Raw genomic sequence first — 21,176 nt, forward strand, 5'->3', positions numbered from 1 at the left:
TGCTGTTGGAGAAGGTTGCATGAGAGGGAAAATCCCCCACACAGGAATCTATTCAGGCTCCAGAACTGGAGCCACTACTCAGAAAGGGAGGAAAGCAAGGGAACTCCTGAGAGAGAAAAGCGTTATCCAGAGAGGGGAATCATTTGTCTAGATGTTCAGTAGCACTAGAAGGGAATATCTGGATCAGAGCACTCCACAGCAGCTTGAGGCCTAATACCTTTAGGGCTCTATCTTATCCATAAATGCTGGGTGTGATTTCCTGCACGAGTGAAGCAAGTGGTCTCTACCTGGTTAAAAAATTATTGTTTGGTCTATTTTTAAAATAAGTAGATCTATAATCATTTTAATTTGGTGCCAGTAGCATTTTGAGCTAATGAATCTCAGCCTGCAGGGAAAAACTTAACACCCTAGGGATTAATAGAGACAGGATATTTCTGACTCGTTTATAAGACAAACATACATATATGCTATAATTATTTACTTTGTTTATTGTCTATCAATGTCACTAGAACATAAACCAAACATTGCTGACCACTCAATCTTCAGGTCTTAGTAATTTGCTAGGTACCCAACAAGTCCTCAATAAATATTAATTGTTAATTATTTTGTTAATCTTAAAAATGTGAAACATATCTCAATGTCATAAAGGCGAGTAGTTTGCTATATAATCAAAGTACTTACTTAAATCGGAATTTATTAAAATTTTGAATATTTAAAATAACATTATGTAATTTAATTCTTAATTTTTATAGGTAAAAGTATGTGTGTACTTATATACATGAAATATTTAATATTTTGATACAGACATATAATGCATAATATCACATCAAGGTAATGGAATATCCATCACCTCAATAATTCACCATTTCTTTGTTTTACAAACATTCCAATTGTACTCCCTCAGTTATTCCAGTTATTCTAAAATGTATAGCACATTACTACTGACTGTAGTCACCTTGTTGTACTATAAGATACTAGATCTTATTCACTGTATCTTACTGTGTGTTCGTGAACATTAACCATCCTCATTTTTCACCCCCTCCCTTTCCCCTTCCCTGTCTCTGATAACCGACATTCTATTTTCTCTCTCCATGAGTTTGTTTTAATTTTTAGCTCCCACCAATAAGTGAGAACATGTGAAATTTGTCTTTTTGTGCCTGACTTATTTCACTATCCTCCAGTTTCATCCATGTTGTTGCAAATGACAGGATCTCATTTTTTTGTGTGTCAGAATAGTACCCAATTGTGTATATGTACTACATTTTATCCATTGGTCTATTGATGGACACTTAGGTTGGTTTCAAATCTTGGCTATTGAAAATTATGTTGCAATAAACATGAAAGCAGATATATCTTTAATACACTAATTCCCTTTCTTTTGGATATATATTTAACAGTGAGATTGTTGGAGCACACGATAGTTCTATTTTTAGTTGTTTTGGGAACGTCCATACTCTGGCCATAGTGTTTGTACTAATTTATTTTCCCACCAACAGTGAAGGAGGGTTCTCTTTTATCCATATCCTCATCACCATCCATTATCGCCTGTGTTTTGGATAAAAACCATTTTAACTGGAGTGAAGTGATATCTGATTGTAGTTTTAATTTTGTTTCTCTGTGAATCAATGACATTGAGATATTCCAGTTTACAATTTGTATGTCTTTTGAGAAATACATATTTTGATTTTGTGTCCATTTTTTATTCAGTTTATTAGATTTTTTCTATTGAATTGTTTGAGCTCCTTATATATTTTGGTTATTAATTCTTTATCAGACAGGTAGTTTACAAATATTATCTCCCATTCTCTAGGTTGTCTCTTTACTTTGTTGATTTTTCTTTTTTTTCTTTTCTTTTTTTTTTTTTTTTTTTTTTTTGCTGTGTAGAAGATTTTAAGCTTGATGTGATCCTATTTGTACCCTTTTGCCTTAGCTGCCTTTGCTTTGAGGTATTAGTCAATAAATCTTTGCCAAACCAATGTCTTGAAGCATTTCCCCAATGTTTTCTTTTAGTTTTTTTATTGTTTGAGATATTATATTGCAGTCTTTAATCCATTTGATTTGATTTAATTTTGGTATATCGTGAGAGACAGGGTTCTAGTTTCATTCTTCTGCTTATGGATATCCAGTTTGCTGAGCACCATTTATTAAAGAGACTGTCCTTTACTGAAGGTGAATTACTACAAGCTTTGTTGAAAGTGTACTGATTTATTTCTGGATGTACTGATTTATTTCTGGATCCTCTATTCTGCTCCACTAGTCTATGTGTCTGTTTTTATGCCAGGACCAGGCTGTTTTTATTACTATAACTCTGTAGTATAATTTGAAGTCAGGTAATGTAATACCTCTAGTTTTGTTTTGTGCTTTTTTGCTCAGTAATACTTTGACTACTCTGGGTCTTTTGTGGTTCTATGTAAACTTTTTAATTCTTTTTCTGTGAATAATGCCATTGGTATCTTGATAGAGATTGCATTGAATGTGTAGATTGTTTTGGGTACTACGGACATTTTAACAATCCATTGAACATGGGATAGCTTTCCTTCATTTTTTTTCTGTCATCTTTGATTTCTTGCATCAGTGACATTGTTTTCATTGTGGAGGCCTTTCACTTCATTAGTTAAGTTTATTCTTAGGTATTTAATTTTATTTGTAGCTATTATAAATGAGATTACCGTCTTGATTTATTTTCCAGATTGTTCACTGTTGTCATGTAGAAATTCTACTGATTTTTGTAGGTTGATTTTATAGCCTGCAACTATACTGAATTCTTGTATCAGATGAATAGGTTTTTGGTGTAGTCTTTTGGTGTTTCCAAATATAAGCTAATATCATCTGCAAACAAGGATAATTTGATTTCTTCCCTTCTGAAGTTTAGAAAGGACAGTTTAGATGTCTTTCCTCTCCAAATATCATGTTGAAATGTAATTACCAATGTTGGCAGTGGGACCTATTTGGAGGTGATTTGATTATAAGGGTGGATTACTCATAAATGGTTTAGCACCATCCACTTGGTAACAAATGAGTTCTTGCTCAGTTGGTTCATGTGAGATCTGGTTGTTAAAATGTCAAAAACTTCCCCCTGCTTGCTGTCCTGCTCCCACTCGAGCAATGTGATGGACCGGCTCCTGTCTGCCTTACACCATAATTCTAAGTTTTCTGAGGAGGCCCTTAACAGAAGACAAACAGATGTTTGTGCCACGCGTATGCAGCCTGCAGAACCATGAGCCCATTAAACCTATTTTCTTTATAGATTATTTACTCTCAGGTATTCCTTTATAGCAACTCAAGAACAACTTAATACACTTTCCAAATTGAATGCCCTCTTTCTCTTCTCTGATTGTTCTAGCTAGGATTTTCAGTATTAGTTTGAACAGTAGTGAATGGGAGCATCCTTGTCTTATTCTAGATTTTAAAGAAAAGGCTTTCAACTTTTCCCCATTCAGTATGATACTAGCTGTGGATTTCTCATATATGACTTTTATTGTGTTGAGGTATGTTCCTTCTATACCCAGTATTTTGAGAGTTTTTATCATGAAGGAATGTTTAATTTTATGAAATGCTTTATTCTCATCAACTGAAATGTGTATAGTTTTATGCTTTATTCTGTGTATATGAGGTATCATGTGGATTAATTTACATATGTTGAAGATGTAAGGATGCTTACATCTCTGGGGTAAATACCACTTGGTCATGATGAATAATATTGTTAATGTGTGGTTGAATTTGGTTTGCTAGTATTTTTGGCAGAGGAGTTTAACAACAACATTCATCACAGATATTAGCCTGTAGTTTTTTTTTTTTTTATTTGGTTTTGATATCAGGGTAACACTGGCCTTGTAGAATGAGTTTGAAACTATTTCCTCCTTCTCTGGTTTTTGAAATAGTTCGAGTAGGATTGGTATTAGTTCTCTTTAGATGCTTGGTAAACTCAGCAGTGAAGCCATCAAGTCCCAGGCTTTTCTCTGCTGGGAGATACTTTGTTGCAGCTTTGATTACTTTGGCTGTTATTGGTCTATTCAGCTTTTGGATTTCTTCATTGTTCAATCTTTTTTGGTTGTATGTATCTAGGAATTTATCTATTTCTTCCAGCATTTCCAGTTTATTCGCATGTAGTGGTTCATATTAGTCTCTAATGATCCTTTAAATTTCTGTGGTATCCATTGTAATGTCTCCTTTTATATCTCTGATTCCAATTTAGGACTTCTCTCTTTCTTAGTCTGGCTAATGGTTTGTTGATTTTGTCTGTCTTTTCAAATGGCCTACTTTTGTTTTACTGATCTTTTGCATTGTTTTCTTTAATTTCATTTATTTCTGCTCTGATCTTTATTATTTCTTTTCTTCTAATTTTGGCTTTGCTTTGTTTTTCTCTTTTCTTTAAGATTGATTGGTAAGTTGTTTATCTGAAATTTTTCTACTTTTTTGATGTAGGCACTTATGACTATAAACTTTCCTCTTAGTACTACTTTCCTCTTTCCTCTTAGTACTACTTTTGCTGTAGGTTTTGGCATGTTGTGTTTCCATTTTCATTTGTTTCAAGAAATTTTTAAATTTCTGGTATGAAATTCAAAAAATTTTAAAATTTTAAAAATTCTGGTATGTTTCAATTTTTGCTTTCTATTTTTTTTTTTACATCTGTTGTAGGTGTATTTGATTTGGGGTTACCCTGAGGTTTGCAAACAACATCCTATAACCCATTATTTTAAACTGATAATAGCTTAATGTGGATTGTACAAACAAACAAACAAAGAGAAACCTGACAGAAACTCTACACTTTAACTTCTTCCTCCCAACTCTCAACTTTTTGTTGTTTCTATTTATTATGCAGTTTATTACCTTAAAAGTTGTTGTAGTTATTACTTTTGATAAGTTTACATTTTAGTCTTCCTACTCAAGATATGAGGAGGTCACACACCACAATTACGCTGTGTAATAATCTGTATTTGTCTGTGTACTTACTATAACTAGTGAATTGTGTGCCTTCAGATGATTTATTATTTCTTATTAACATTCTTTTCTTTCAGCTTGATGAACTCTCTTTAGCATTTCTCATAAGGTAGGTCTGAAATTCATGAAATTCTTCAGCTTTTGTTTGTCTGAAAAAGTCTTTAGTTTTTCTTCATGTTTGAAGGATATTTTTACTGGATATAATATCCTAGGATGAAATATTTTTTCTTCAGGACTTTAAATATTTCATGCTATGCCACTGTCTCCTGGCCTGTAAGGTTTCCCCTAAGAAATTTGCTAACAGATATACTGAAGCTCCTTTATATGTTTATTTTTTATTTTTATTTCTCTTACTGGTTTAGGATCTTTTTTTATCTTTGAGTTTTAGGAGACTGACTATCAAATGTTCGAAGTAGTCTTATTTGGGTTAAATCTACTTGTTGTTCTATTGCTTTCTTATGCTTGAATTTTGAAATCTTTCTCTAAGTTTGGAAAATTCTCTGTTATTATCCTTTTTAATATATTTTCTACCCTAATCTCACTCTCTACCTCCTCTTTAAGGCTAATAACCCTTAGATTTGCCCCTTTGAGGCTATTTTCCACATCTGGTAGACATGCTTCTTCATTTTCATTCTTTTTTCTTTTAATTCCTCTGTGTATTTCCATATAGTGTGTCTTCAAGTTCATGAATTCTTTCTTCACTTTGATGAATGCTGTTGTTGAGAGACTCTGATACACTATTCAGTTTGTCCATTAAAGTTTATATTTCCAGAATTTCTACTTGATTGATTTTAATTATTTCAATCTCCTTGTTAAATTTATTTGAAGGATTCTGAATTCCATCTCTATGGTACCTTAAATTTCATTGAGGTTTTTCTAAGCACTTATTTTGAATTCCCTGTCTGGAAGGTAACATATCTCTTTCACTCCAGAGTTGGTCCCTATTGGCTTATTCAGTTTGCTGATGAGGTCATGTTTTCCTCAATGATCTTAATACTTGAGGATGTTTGTTGGTGGCTGGGCACTGAAGAGTTAGGTATGTACTCTAATCTTTGAAGTCTTGGTTTGTTTGTAGTCATCCTTCTTGAGAAGGCTTTCCACATATTCAAAGGAAATTGAGTGTTATGATTGTTGTGATATAAGTCTTTGGTAACTATAGTTATATGTGCATTAGGGGCCACACAAGCCTAGTAACACTGTGACTCTGGTAGACCAAAGTACCACCTTGGTTATCTTGGGTAAGATCTAGAAGAATTCTCTAGATTACCAGGCAGAGTCTCTTGTTCTCTCCCCTTACTTTCCCCCTAAACAAATGGAGTCTCTCTGTACATGCTGAGCTGCCTGGAGTTGGTGGAGGGGTGTAGCAACCACTCCTATGGTCACCACCTATTGGACCATGCTGGATCACATCTGAAGTCAGGAGAATACTGGGTCCTGCCTAAGGCCTATGACAGCTGTTTCCTGGCTAACACTAATGTTTATTCAAGCCCCTAAGGCACTTCAGTCAGTGGGTGATGAATCCTGTCAGGACTTGGTCCCTCTTTTTGAGGGAGTGGGTACGCTTCTGGCCCAGTACTGGTCTAGACGTGCCAACCAGGAGCCAACGCCTAGGATTGAGAACTTTGAGAATCTGCTTGGTGTTCTTTTTTTTTTTTCTGTGACTGAGCTGCTACCCAAGTTGCAAGACAAAGTCCTTTTCACTCTTCCCTCTCCTTTACTCAAGCAGAAAAATTGTCTCCCCATGGCTACCATAGCTGGAAATGTGCTGGGTCATACTTGAAGCCCGTATAGTATTGGGTCTTTCCCAAGTCCCATGGTGACTGCAGCCTGGCAACTGCTGATGTTTATTCAAAGTCCAAGGTCTCTTTAGTCAGCAGGTCATGAATTCTGCCAGGACTACTTCCCTTCAGGGCAGCAGGTTCCCTTCTGGCCAACGTGGGTCTAAACATGTCATCTTGGAGCTATGGCCTGGAATGGGGACATTAAGACTTTGCTTGGTGCTTTATTTTACTGTGGCTGAGTCAGTACCTGAGGTGGATGACAAAGTTCTCTTTACTCCTCCTCTCTCCTCTTCTCAAGTAGGAGAAGGAGTCTCTCCCAGTACTATAAGGTGCACTGCTTTGGGTTAGTGAAGGGATGATGCAAGCACTCTTTTGCCTTCCCAGCTGGTGTTTCACTAGGTCACATGTACCCCAAGTTGACTGGCTCTGAGCTTAGCACAGCATCAAGACTTACTCAGAAATTACAGTCCCTGTGGACTGGGCTGTCTTTAAAGTTTAAGGCCCCAGAGCACTATAGCCCATGGTGGTAGGGCTAGCTGGAACTCAGGTTCTGACCACTGGGATGGACAATGTCCCTCTGGCTAGAACTGGTAGTAATGCTCCCTCCATGGCCACTGACTGAATTCTGCCTGGCATTACTTTCCACTGTGACAGAGCATCACTTCGTTCCAATGCAGAGTCCTACAGGCACTTTACTCTACCTCACACACAGAGATTCTTATTATAAGCCATGTTGTACTCCCAGGAGATGAGGAGTGGTAGTGTAGGCAATTAAAGACTGTCTTTACAACCCTCTTATGTGCCTCTTTTCATGACGTGATGCCAAAACCAAGTAGTTATTGCTTACCTGATTTATGCTTCTTAAGAAAGTACTTTCTTGTATTGATACTTGTACAATTTGGTGTTCCTGTGCGGGGAATAATAGATGGGTTCTGTTTGGCCATCTTGCTCTGCTGGTCTTTGACAATAGCATTATTTTAATTACAATTTGTAAATATATGTTTACTTTTTAGACATTTTAATGTAGGAAAAAGTTTTCCTTTTAGAAATCTAACTGCCATTTCACTTAGTATTTATAGAATAAAAAACAATAAAATGGCATTAATTATAATTTTAAATTTGGTATAGAAGCTATTTGTAAGGAAACGTGACTTAAAATCATCTAGTCTCTTTACATTTTCCCATTCTTTGACAATTATTTTGCCTATAATGAAAAAACAATATTTCTTTTAGTCACTAATATTTATTTTTATCTAAACTTCAAAAACATTTAACGTGGATTTCATAAAAAGCAATTTTTATAATACTTTATATAATTAAAATCTGAGGTTACATTAACAAATACCAGCTGCATAAACATGCTTGGGAATAAATACATTTGTTTATAGGTGAAGATTCAACTCAACTCATGAGGGTAGAAGTGTGCTCAAACATTACCCAGCAGTCTAGAGTTTTTGCTACTCTGTTTCTACTCTGGCCATCAAAAGATAACTCTAACTGAACTTGATCTCCTGATACCAACAAGCGGAAATGGAACAAACTGTGTAAAACCACTCTTTCAGAAATTGTACAACAGGCAGTATAAGACTATGATCCTTACAGAAAAAAAATAAGAGAGGTTAACTCTATGATCTCTCTGGCTTTCTACCTGCAGTCAACAGAGAATCACATGAATGGTATACTAGTCACATAGGGTTGAGGAAAAAGAGCTTAGAGTTTGGGGAGATTGATGTGACTGAGATTTTTGGAACAGATGGTAAGAGATAAATGAGCTATGTAGAAAAAGAGCTCCAGAAACATGTATATGAGTTTCCTTAAGTGTTTTGGCCAAATACTAAACTGCACACTTAAAAAGTAAAATATCACAAGGATTGGCAAGAAATAGTTCTAGAAGAAAGACAAACTACTGGAGAACTGAGAGATAAAAAATCTTGAGAGTTTACATTTTTGAACTGGTCAGAGTAGAGTTCTCATTGAATGTGTGATGCATTTAGTAGAAACCTCCAAGTACATAGATTTTCAATTCCAGGTAATATTGCCCTTTAGGGATGTTAGAGACAATTTTGGTTTTCACAATAATAGGGCGTACTACTGGCAACTCATGGATAGATGATAGAGATGTCACTAAATATCAGTAAATGCAATGCACAAAACAGCCTCCTACGACAAAGAGATGTTTAGGTACAATGTGAAAATTACTGAGGTTGGGTAACTCCATCTTGGTAGTACAGCTAAACTAGCCCTGCAGTAAAGGTTACTGAGATGTTCCCAAAGATTAAAATTAAGCTGTGAAAGGAAAATCCAATTCAATAGTATATTTACTGCCTATCAAACAGAACACTGTTTAAAGGAAGACAACATAATCAGAACACAAAGCAATGCAATAATCACAATGTCAATCATACAATCAAAAATTAACTGGTATGTGAAAAAGCAGAAAAATATCTCCCATAACTAGGGGAAAAAAATAAACGTTTAATAGGAAGTGTTAGAAATGAAAGAGATGATAGAATGAGCAATCAAGAACTTTAAATATGCCATTACATATATTCTTTAAAATGTAAAGAAAAATATAAGCATAATAATAAGATCAATGAAAGGCATAAAAATAGAATTTCTAAGGATAAAAAATACATTATCTGAAATTTAAAAATTACCTAGATTGGACCAGCTACTGATAAATAAGCTAATGTTGAATCTCAAAACATGTTCAGTGAAAAAAATAAAGCCAACATGAACGAGCCCCTAGATTAAAATGTATAGAGTTCTATTAATATGAAATTCTAGAATAGGCAAAAATAATTTATATGGACAGAAAGAAAGTTAATGCTTGACTAAGGGTAAGGATATATTGGGAGATTGACTGCAAAGCAGTATGAGGGAACTTTATTGTATTACAGAATATTTTTTACTATGATGATATTTACACAGGTATGCATATATATGTCAAAACTCAATAAACACTACACTTAAAATGGATTCATTTTACTATAGATGACAAATAAAGATGAAACTAATGAGAGAGATATGTCTTGTAAATTAACTTTACAAAATGCCTTCCATTGTGAAATGGCAACGTGTGACAATCATCTTAAATAATAGTCTGTGAAGTAAAACAAGTGATCATTAACATCTTCAAAGCATTCTTCTGGAAATAGATTGACGAGTCCTAAATTTTCATTAGGTTTTAGCAAAGGCTAAATCATAGGGAGGTAAAATACATAATATGTGAATAAATCAACTTGAATATAGTCACATTTTAAAAATAAATATTTGAATCTGAACAGTCATGGACCCTGGGAATTTCTATTTCTGATTATGTTATACCTTCAGAGAACATTTTTATATATCTTGGGGTGTGTGTGTGTGTGTGTGTGTATGTATTTGTGTGTGAGAGAGACTGTGTGTGTGTTGAGGAATACTATTAGTACAGCTTTAAATTTTCCTTGACTTAATTTTATCATCACAACATTATCTACTTTCATTTCAGGTGCTTCAAACTTATCAGCCATAGTGATGTGTTTAAAGCAAAGAATGTCACAGATAAATAGCATAGCAGGCCTCTGTATCATTGTCAATAATACCGAATGTCTACATATGCCACAAAATTAAATGACTTGAAATATTGCAAAGTACTATGTTTGCATAGGCATCAATTGGACTTATAAATAGGAGTCCCAGAGGGGATTAATTTGCATAACAGTTACATTGCCACTCTTGTCAATTAGCTCAGACGTGAGCCAACTCAGTAGATACATATGGGGCCAAACTAAAGAAAAATATTCAATTAATTTTAGTTTCCATAACTACAGGCACTGAGGAGAGCATTGGGGAGCACTGGAGAGAAAGGGGAAAAATAGAAAGGTCAGAACTAAACTTAATATTTTTAGTGTCTTAAATATTTCAAAACACAAATCATATTTATGTGTGTGTGTGTGTGTGTGTGTGTGTGTGTGTGTGTGTGTGTGTGTGTGTTTTCTTTCCTTCAAACCTAAACCAAGCCTGTTCAGAAGCACAGACAGTTTTTATTGTAAAGTTGCTTAGCCATACTTCTATGGAGCAAAGCATCCCTTTCAAACTCTGAAAATGGATCACTAAATTCAGTTTACCAAAAGCTGGCATGTAAATTTTCAAACAAATGTTGGCAACACCCACATCTATTTATGTTTCAATTCGATTGATTTTTATATTCTGCTGGAAGATTTCTGATACATACATTATAAACTTGTGTAAAATTTGAGAACTTGATTCAGAAACCTGGTAAACACTTTCCATTTCAAAATTTAGAATAGAAAAGCAAAATTTATCACTTCAGAATAAATTCTAAAGTTCTCCATAAAGCATTCAAAGCAGTTTACCTCTCTAATAGAAACAATACAGAACTTGCAAGTCCAAATGCCATCATGAACATTAGACATAGATTTTGTTTCCCTGCAATATCATAAACTACCAACTCAACCTTAGCATTAGCAGTTTATACAATCTCAATGTGCTTGCATTTCGTATTAAAGCTTTGGAAATTTACATATACATTGAAAGAGAATATGATGCTTACGAGTCCAAGCATCATTATGTTATTGTTACCCAAGGTGAGAATACGATTCCATATGTATGATTATTACCTTATTTTATGTCAGTGATGTCAAACCAGAAACTTTTTTTTTTTTTTACTCCCTCTGCATATATGTCATCTCCTTCTATCTATCCACCTTAACTTTCTGTTAATGTCTGCCAGGTTAAAGACCCAGTTCAGAGTCCCCGCCAAATTCTTTCCTTTGTCATGACGAGGGGAATGAATTGAACTGACTGTTATCTGCAAATAAAATTAGAACTAGGAGCCATCATCAGCTGCTGTGCTAGAATGCCTGTTTAATGGCAAAGGACATAGCTTGTATCTTTACATGCCTTTAAGGTAGCATGTTGCTTGGAATATAGAAAATGCCTAATACAACAACAAAAAAATGAATTAATAAATAAATTACTCAATAAGTCTAGTGCATTTCATTTATTTTGTAAATAAAAGAAATATATGCAAGGTATTTAAATAACTTCCAAACTTGCAGCTATTTAGTGATAAAGCTTCATAAGAAAAATTCTTTCATATATTTTTCTTCCCTTTAAAAAGTAAAAAATATAGCAGATATACTGAGGAGTGCTTATGTATTATACTTAACAGATATAACAACAATGTAACATATATACCAAAGAATATATCTAGTCATGTTTTCAAACTAAAAATTTTCTTTACTTATGAAATATCTAGGTTTATAAAATAAAAAAGAAATAAACATTTTAAAATTCTTCTCAGTGTACCACCCTCATTGCATTCTCTTCCCTACCTGAAAAGGTTTGTACTTTTCTGAGTTTGTAAACATCAGTTTCATGCTTTTTCTCTTACCACAGTTTTGCAAAATATACATATTCCTAAATAGTACTTTTAAATGTAGCCTGATTTTTAAATGTATATAAATGGATTTATACTTCTTCTTAATTTGGGAGGAAATATTCATACTGATTTATGGAGTTCACTCATTTTTATTGTTCTGTGCTCTTCCATTGTTTTAATGTATCTCATTTACTCCTACCATTGATTGATATTTTGATTGTTTCCAGTTTTTAACTAATATAAGCAACAATGCTACAAATATTCTTATACAGATTTATTAGCACACAAGTGAAAGAATTTCTCGAGATATGTTAGAAATAGAATTACTGAGTCATGGAGTATATACAATATTTATCTTTTGGGTAAAATAAGGTATAATTTAATTTTTCCCAGTCATATTAGACTTAATTCTTACAGGAATACAATGTTTACTGATGACATAAAGAAGTAACCACAAATGTTTCTGTTTAACACGGAAACCTAAATTCAACATAAATTGCAATTTCAGAAATTTCCATTTTGAATGTTTATAAATCTCAAGATTGCTGTTTGTGAACAGTGTTTGTATATTTTCTTTTTTCACTTCTTGACAAAATTACCCGTATACTTTTATTTTCAAAAATATTATTTGAGAAGCACCAAGATGGTTGACTAGAAGCAGTTGGTATACACTGCTCTCACACAGAGGAGACAGAGTAGTGAGCAAACATTAGCTCTTCTAGTGGATCATCCAAACAGTCACATAGGGATTAGTGAAGGAAGCAATTGCAGCTAGTGCATACTGCTCTCAAAGAGAGGAGACCCAGCTAATCACTCCAATTGACCATGGCTCTGTATTTCTCTGGGATGGAGCCACCAGAGGCAACTGACAGGCCCTCTGCCATTGCTGCCACCACAATCCTTGCTCCTGCTGCCCCTAAGCTGGAGAAGGGACAAAATGCCTGAGATTATCCCAGGGCAGTGGTGTGCATCTTGGGAGGCTGAGCAGAGATCTCTGGGCAGTACTTAAGCAGGAGAGGAGACCACTCTCTCAGAGAACTGAGAGGGGTGAGTCACATGGACTCATGGGGAGCCATGGGAGTAGGATGTGCCTCCCTCCACAGTGCTGGCCTGGAAAAAGTATGGTCTATCTCCCTGCTGTGGCCTCTGCCCACAGGAACCCCATGGCTTGGACCCTCTAAGAAAAGAAATGAAGGTGTAGTGCTAGTGATCAAAGGGGGCTGATATGTTTTGGCTGTGTCCCTACCCAAATCTCATCTTGAATTGTAGCTCCCATAATTCCCACATGTTGTGGGAGGGACCCAGCAGGAGATAATTGAACCATGGGGACAGTTTCTGCCGCACTGTGCTTGTGGTGATGAATGTCTCACAAGAACTCACAATTTCATAAGGGGTTTCCCCTTTTGCTTGCCTCTCATTCTCTTTTGCCTGCTGAGATGTAAGATGTGCCTTTTGCCTCTGTCATGATTGTCAGGCCTTCCCAACCATTTGGAACTGCGAGTCCATTAAACCTCTTCTCCTTTATAATTACCCAGTGTCGAATATGTCTTTATCAGCAGCATAAAAATGAACAAATAGAGGGACACCCCCAAGGCCCAGGAGTGGACCTCATGAGAGAGTCACATTTCTCCACACCACACCACAGAATAGGGCTGCAAACACTAGGAAATATAAAAAAGCCATCCTGCTGAGTAAAAGCCTAATGACCAGCGATGACTTTCAAGCACCATCTAGTGAATCACCGTCCAAACTACAACAACAAAAACACTTGGCTAATATACCCTACTGTGAAACCAAAGGTAAAAATGTGGCCGCAAATTAAGACTCTACCCAGAGCCTCAGCCTACCAAAAAACAACCAGAAATAAAGTCAACTGACTATACTCAACTTACACCAGAGTTAAAAGAACACTAGCACTCTGAGAAAGAATCTGTGTAAAAACTCTGGTAATTCAAAAAGCTGATGTCCTATACCTGCAAATAAGTCCACTAACTTCCCAACAATGGTTCATAAACCAGTCTGAAATAACTGAAATGACATATAATTCAGAATCTGGATGGCAAGGAAGTTCATTAATATTCAGAAGAAAGTGGAAACCCAATCCAAGAAATCCAGTAAAATGTTTTGAGAGTTAAAAGACAACACAACCATTTTAAGAATAAGCCAAACTAAACTTCTAGAGCTGAACATTTTACTACAAGAATTTCATGATACAATCAGAAGTGTTCACAACAGAGCAGACCAAGCTGCGGAATGAATTTCAGAGCTCAAAGGCTGGTTCTTTGAATCAAGTCAGTCAGTCAAAAATATAGAAAAAGGATTCTCTTCATAAATGAACAAAACCTCTGGGAAATACAGGATTATATAAATAGACCAAATCTATCACTTATTGGCATTCCTGAGAGAAAAAGAAAGAACATAACAATATGGAAAATATGTTTGAGAGTATAGTCCACAGAAATTTTCCTAATCTTGCTAGAGATTGACATGCAAATCCAAAACAAAACAAAACAAAACAAAACAATACAGGAAATCCCAGCTAGATACTATGCAAGATGACCATCCCCAAGGCACTAAGTTACTAGTTGCATCAAGGTCAATGCAAAAGAAAAATATCAAAGGCAGCAAGAGAGAAGGGACAGGGAATCCCACCAGGGTAACATCAGACCTATAGCAGAAACCTTACAAGTCAGAAGAGATTGGGGACCTATTTTCCTTCTTTTCTTTTCTTTCTTTTCTTTTCCGTTCTGTTCTGTTCTGTTCTTATTTTTTTTGAGATAGAGTCTCGCTCTATTGCCCAGGCTGGAGTACAGTGGCGTGATCTAGGCTCACTGCAAGCTCTGCCTCCGAGGTTCATGCCATTCTCCTGCCCCAGCCTACCCAGTAGCTGGGACTACAGGCACCCGCCACCATGCCCGGTTAATTTTTCGTATTTTTTAGTAGAGACGGGGTTTCACCATATTAGCCAGGATGGTCTCGATCTCCTGACCTTGTGATCCACGTGCCTCGGCCTCCCAAAGTGCTGGGATTACAGGCATGAGCCACTGTGCCCGGCCATGGGGACCTATTTTCAGCATGCCTAAAGAAAAGAAATTCCAAAAAAGATTTTATATCCTGCCAAAATAAGCTCCAAAATAAAGAAATAAAATCTGTCTCAGATCATCAAATGCTGAGAGAATTTCTTTTGACCAGACCAGCCTTACCACAGGTCCTTAAGGGTATGCTAAACATGGAATTGAAAAATGACTCCTGGCTGGGCACGGTGGCTAGTGTAATCCCAGCACTTTGGGAGGCCGAGGCGGGCAGATCACGAAGTCAGGAGTTTGAGACCAGCCTGACCAACACGGTGAAACCCTGTCTCTACTAAAAATACAAAAATTACCCAGGCGTGTTGGTGTGCACCTGTAATCCCAGCTACTCAGGAGGCTGAAGCAGGAAAATCGCTTGAACCCAGGAGGTAGAGGCTACAGTGAGTCGAGATCATACCACTGCATTCCAGTCTAGGTGACAGAGTGAGATTCTGTCCCAACAACAACAACAACAACAAAAAGAAAAATGACTCCTGCTACCACAAAAACACACTTAAGGACATAGCTCACAGGCACTATGAAGCAATCACACAGCCACGCCTGCGTAAAAAAGAGCTAACAACATGATGATAGGAGAAAAATCTCACATATTAATACTAACCCTGATTGTAAATGGGCTAAATGCCCCCAATTAAAAGCTATAGAGTGGCATACTGTATAAAAAAGACAAGATTTAATCATCTGCTATCTTCAAGAGATCCATCTCAAATGTAACAATAGCCACAGGCTCGAAGTAAAAGGATGAGAAAAGACATACCATGCAAATGGAAAGCAAAATAAGACCAGGAGTCACTATTCTTATACCAGATAAAACAGATATTAATCCAATAAAAATTAAGGGCAAAGAATGGCATCTCAAAACGATAAAATGTACAATCCAACAAGAAGACACAACTACCCTAAACATGAATGCACCCAACGTTGGAGCACTCATATTCATAAAATGAGTTCCTCATGGCCTAAACTGAGACTGAGAAAACCATACAATAATAGTGGGAGATTTCAACAACCCACTGACAGCATTATATAGACCACCAAGGCAGAAAACTAAACTCTGTACCTAAGCTCAATGCTTGATCAATTAGACCTAATAAAAATCTATAGAACGTTCCACTCAAAAATCACAGAATATACATTTCTCTCATCTGCACATGGAACATATGCTATGATCAACCACATGCTCTCTCATAAAGCAAATCTCAATAAATTCAAAAAAATAAATTCATATGAAGCATACTTTCAAACCACAGTGAAATAAAAATAGAAATCAATATTAAGTAGATCTCTCAAAACCACTCAAATACATGGAAATTAAACAACTTGCTCCTCAATAATTACTGTGTGAACATTGAAGGCAGACATTTAAAACTTTTTTGTAATTAATAAAAATAGTAACTCAACAAACAAACATCTTAGGGATGCAGCCAAAGCAGTGTTAAGAGGCAAGTTTATAGTGCTAAGCACCTTCTTCAAGAAGTTAGAAATATCTCAAATTAACAATCTATCTCTGTACCTAAAGGAACTAGAAAAAAAAAAGAACAAACTAACTCCCAAGCTAGAAGAAGAAAAAAGAAAATAACTAAAATCAGAGCAGAACTGAGTGAAACTGAGATGCAAAAAGTCTGTATAAAAGCTCAATGAAACCAAGAGTTGGTTTTCTGAATACAAATAAAGAGTTGGTTTGAAGAATAAACAAGATTGATAGACCACTAGCTAGATTAACCAAGAAAAAAAATCCAAATAGGCACCATTAGAAATGAAAAAGATGACATTACTACTGATCCCAGAGAAATACAAAAGATTCTTAGAGACCGTTACGAACACCTCTATGCACACAAATAGAAAATCTAGAGTAAATGGATAAAGTCCTGGAAACACAATCTCCCAAGATTGAACCAGGAATAAAGTGAAAACCTGAACAGACCAGTAACAAGGTCTGAAGTTGGATCAGTATTTAAAAACTTACCAACCAAAAAAAGCCTAGTACCAGATGAATTCATAGCTAAGTTCTACCAGATATATAAGGAAGAATTGGTATCAGTCTTACTGAACTCATTCCAAAAAAGTTGGAGAGGAGACTTCTCCGTAACTCATTCCACAAAACCAGCAACATCCTGATGCTAAAATCTGGCAGAGATACAACAACAACAACAACAACAACAAAACTCCAGGCCAACATCACTTATAGATGCAAAAATCATAAACAAAACACTAGCAAAACACTAGCAAACACAACAAAACAATGAATGTGAATGGAGCAGCACATCAAAAAGTTAATACACCAGCATCAAGTAGGCTTTATTCCTGGGATGCAAGTCTGGTTCACCATAGGCGAATAATAAATTTGATTCACTACATAAACAGAATTAAAAGCAAAAGCCATATGATCATCTCAATAGACACAGAAAAACATTTTTATAAAATCTAACATCTCTTCATGATAAAAACCCTCAATAAACTAGGAATTGAAGGAACACACCTTAAAACAATAAAAGCCAAACAGTAACAGTTATCTGTAACAAACCCAAAACCAACATCACACTAAATGTGCAAAAACTGGAACCATTCTCCTTAAGAAATAGAACAAGGATGCTTACTCACACCAATTCAATTCAACATAGCACTGTAATTCCTAGCCAGAATAATCAAGCAAGAAAAAGAAATGCAAGACATCCAAATAAGAAGTCAAACTGTCTCTCTTTGCTGATAAAATGATTCTATACATATAAAACCCCAAAGACCCTGCCAAAAAGCTCCTAGGACTGATCAACAGTTTCAGTAAAGCTTCAGGACACTAAATCAATGTACAAAAATTAGTAGAATTTCCATGCACCACTAATGTCAATTCTCAGAGTCAGATGAAGAACAAAATTTTATTTTCAATAGCTACAAAAAAAAAAAAAAAATGAAATACCTAGGAATACATCTAACCAAGGAGATAAAAGATCTCTACAAGGAGAACTGTAAAACGCAGACACAACACAAATAATCAGAAAAGCATTCCATGTTCATTGATTAGAAGAATCAATATTATTAAAATATCAGTACTGACCAAGAAGCAACTTCTCTTCTCCTTCTGGAATCTATGCCTGGTTCAGCCTGCCTGCCTCCACTCCTGTCTCTACCATGTCCATGAGGTTGACCCAGAAGTCCTATAAGGTGTCCACCTCTGGCCCCGGGCCTTCAACAGCTGCTCCTACACAAGTGAGTCTGGTGCCCACATCAGCTCCTCGAGCTTCTCCCAAGTGGGCAGCAGCAGCTTCCCACGTGGCCTGGGCAGAGGCTATGGCAGGTCCTGTGTTATGGGAAGCATCACCGCTGTCACTGTCAACCAGAGCCTGTTGAGCTCCCTTAAACTGGAGGTGGACCCCAACATCTAGGCTGTGAGCACCTAGGAGAAGGAGCATATCAAGACCCACAGCAACAAGTTTGCCTCCTTCATCAACAAGGAGCAGCCAAACAAGATGCTGGAGACTAAGTGGAGCCTGCATCAGCAGAAGATGCCTCAGAGCAACATGGACAACATGTTCAAGAGCTACCTCAACAACCTTCAGCAGAAAGTGGAGACTCTGGGCCAGGAGAAGCTAAAGCTGAAGGCAGAGCTTGGCAACATGCAGGGACTGGTGGAGGACTTCAAGAACAAGTATGAGGATGAGATCAATAGGCGTACAAAGATGGAGAATGAATTTGTCCTCATCAAGAAGGATTGGATGAAGCTTACACGAACAAGGTAGAGATGGAGTCTTGCCTGGAACGGCTGACTGATGAGATCAACTTCCTCAGGCAGCTGTATGAAGAGGAGATCTGGGAGCTGCAGTCTCAGATTTCGCACACATCTGTGCTGCTGCCCATGGACAACAGCCGCCCCCTGACATGGAAGGCATCATGGCTGAGGTCAAGGGGCAGTACGAAGAGCTCGTCAATTGCAGCTGGGCTGAGGCTGAGAGTATGCACCAGATCAAGTATGAGGAGCTGCAGATGCTGGCTGAGATGCGTGCAGTGTACAGATGCCTGCAGTGTACAGAGACTGAGATCTCCAAGATAAACAGGAACATCAGCTGGCTTCAGGCTGAGATCGAGGGTCTCAAAGGCCAGAGGGCTTCCCTGGAGGCCGCCATCGCAGTGTTGAGCAGCGCGGGGAGCTTGCCCTTAAGGATGCCAACACCAAGCTGTCCGAGCTGGAGGCCTCCCGGTAGTAGGCCAAGCAGGACACAGCGCAGCAGCTGCGGGAGTACCAGGAGCTGATGAATTTCAGGCTGACCCTGGACGTCCAGATCGCCACCTACAGGAAGCAGCTGGAGGGCGAGGAGAGTGGGCTGCAGTCTGGGATACAGAACATAAGTACTCATACGAAGGCTCCCAGTGGCTATGCAGGTGGGCTGAGCTCCAGCTTTGGCTTTTGCGTGCGTTCCATCTCCTTCAACCGCACCAGCTCCACCAGGGCCATGGTTGTGAAGAAGATGGAGACCCTCATTGGGAAGGAAGCTGGTGTCTGAGTCCTCTGATGTCCTGCCCAGTGAACAATAATGGCAGTCCCTCCCAGACAATCCCTCCTGCCGCTGCCCCAGTGCCCAGGAGGGAGGCTGCTGTGTAGGGGCGCACAGGGAAGAGGAGACCCACCTGAGGCTCAGCCCTCACCTTCAGCCCACCCACTGGGGGAGTTCACTGCCTGGGGTACCCCCCTTGCCCATGCCTCCAGCTACAAAACAATTCAATTGTTTTTTGTTTTTTCCCAAAATAAAACCTCAGCTAGCTCTGCCAACTGTCAAAATAATACTAATACTAATACTAATACTAATAATAATAATCAGTACTACCCAAAGCAAACTACAGGTTAAACACTAATGTTCTTTCAAAATACCAATGACATAATTTGCAAAAATGGAAAAAAAAAAAACTAAAATTTATATGTAACCAAAAATGTTCCAGAATAGCAAAAGCCATCCTGAGCAAAAAACAAAACTGAAAAAATTGCATTACTTGACTTTAAATTATACTACAGAGCTGCAGTAACCAAAACAGCATGGTATGGGCATAAAAACAGATATAGACACCAGTGGAAGAGAATAGTGAACCCAGAAATAAAGCCACACACAACCACTTGGCCTTGGATGAAGCTGACAAAAAAAAGGAATGGGGAAAGGACTCTCTGTTCAATAAATGGTACTGGAACAACTGGCTAGTCATATGCAGAAGAATGAAACTAGACCCTCACCTTTCACTGTATACAAAAATTAACTCAAGATAGAGTAAAGATTTAAACGTAAGACCGCAAACCATAAACATCATAGAAGAAAAACTAGTTAATGCCCTTCTCAACTTTGGCCTTGTCAAAGAATTTTTGGCTATGTCTCCAAAAGGAAGTGCAACAAATACAAAAATTACAAGTGGAACCTAATTAAACTAAAGAGCTTCAGCACAGCAAAAGATACTATCGATAGAGTAAACAGACAATCTGCAGAATGAAAGAAGATATTCACAATCTATGGATCCAACAAAAGTCTAACATTCAGAATCTATGGGAGTTGGAGGCCATGATCCTAAGCAAATTAAAGCAGGCACAGAAAACCAAATACCATTGTTCTCACTTAAAAGTGGGAGCTAAATATTTAGCACACATGGACATAAGCATGGGAACAATAGACACTGAAGATTTCTATAGAGGAAGGGAGGGAGTGTGGGTTGAAAAACTACTTATTGGATACTATGCTTACTAGCTCTGTGCAATATAGCCATGTAATAAATCTGATCATGTAACTCTATATCTACAATAAAAATTGAAATTAACAAAATATATATAAATTTACATATGATTATATATAATGCTTTATCTGTAATCACAATGGTGGGCAAAACATTCATTTTAACTTCACCAGGGTACATTCTTAAGATCAGAAACACTCATCTTTATTGATATTCATTCTACATTAATACCGATAGAGATTCTTTTTTTTTTTTTTTTTTTTTTTTTTTTTTTTT

The 21,176-nt window shown here is 36.9% G+C and overlaps 1 pseudogene; it reads left to right on the forward strand.

The window, feature by feature from the left end:
- Positions 1 to 18,323: 18,323 nt before the first annotated feature.
- Positions 18,324 to 19,724, forward strand: LOC112627919 (annotated as a pseudogene).
- The last annotated feature ends 1,452 nt before the right edge of the window (positions 19,725 to 21,176 follow it).

Source organism: Theropithecus gelada, chromosome 1 (genome assembly GCF_003255815.1).
Source record: "Theropithecus gelada isolate Dixy chromosome 1, Tgel_1.0, whole genome shotgun sequence".
Classification (NCBI taxonomy): Eukaryota; Metazoa; Chordata; class Mammalia; order Primates; family Cercopithecidae; genus Theropithecus; species Theropithecus gelada.